This window comes from Hippocampus comes, unplaced genomic scaffold (assembly GCF_001891065.2).
Source record: "Hippocampus comes isolate QL1 unplaced genomic scaffold, H_comes_QL1_v1.1 scaffold538, whole genome shotgun sequence".
Classification (NCBI taxonomy): domain Eukaryota; kingdom Metazoa; phylum Chordata; class Actinopteri; order Syngnathiformes; family Syngnathidae; genus Hippocampus; species Hippocampus comes.
Genome location: NW_017806079.1, coordinates 6,602 through 7,083, shown reverse-complemented (window position 1 = coordinate 7,083; position 482 = coordinate 6,602). Strand labels below are relative to the sequence as shown.

At 52.7% G+C, this 482-nt stretch overlaps 1 protein-coding gene across 1 annotated transcript in view; it reads right to left on the bottom strand.

The window, feature by feature from the left end:
* The window catches only part of LOC109530799 (galactose-specific lectin nattectin-like), a 19,797-nt gene that overhangs the window by 18,568 nt on the left and 747 nt on the right, over positions 1–482 (bottom strand). The window lies entirely within an intron of this gene.

Sequence of the window (482 nt, the reverse complement as noted above, 5' to 3'; positions counted from 1 at the left end):
GTCGCTCTGCGGGACGGGATAAAATTATCCGATCGGAATAAAATTTTGCACACATCCTTGTGTCATAGTATCGACAAGATTTCCGACCCGGCCCGACGAATCCGACAAACTTTTCCAAAATGGACCACCCTAATACACAGCCTCTCTCATAAGTGGTGAGCCCATGAAAGGGGGACCCAAATAACCCTTTCAGGCTGCCTCCAAACACGGATCCAGAGGGGCACCCCAGTGACCCAGGTCCGGGCAAGGGGAAACATATTTCAATGCTTGTGGTCATCAGTGGGGTCTTTGAGCCGCACTTTTTCTGGTCCCTCACCGAGGGTCTGCAATGGTGCCCCTGGTGGTGGCATGAAGGCAAAGCCCCAGACAGTTCCAGTGTCAGCTCCTTGGGTTAATGGGACACACAAACCCCGACATCTCATCATGTGTGCAGTATGTGTGCGTGTGTGTGTGTGTGTGTGTGTGTGTGTGTGTGTGTGGGG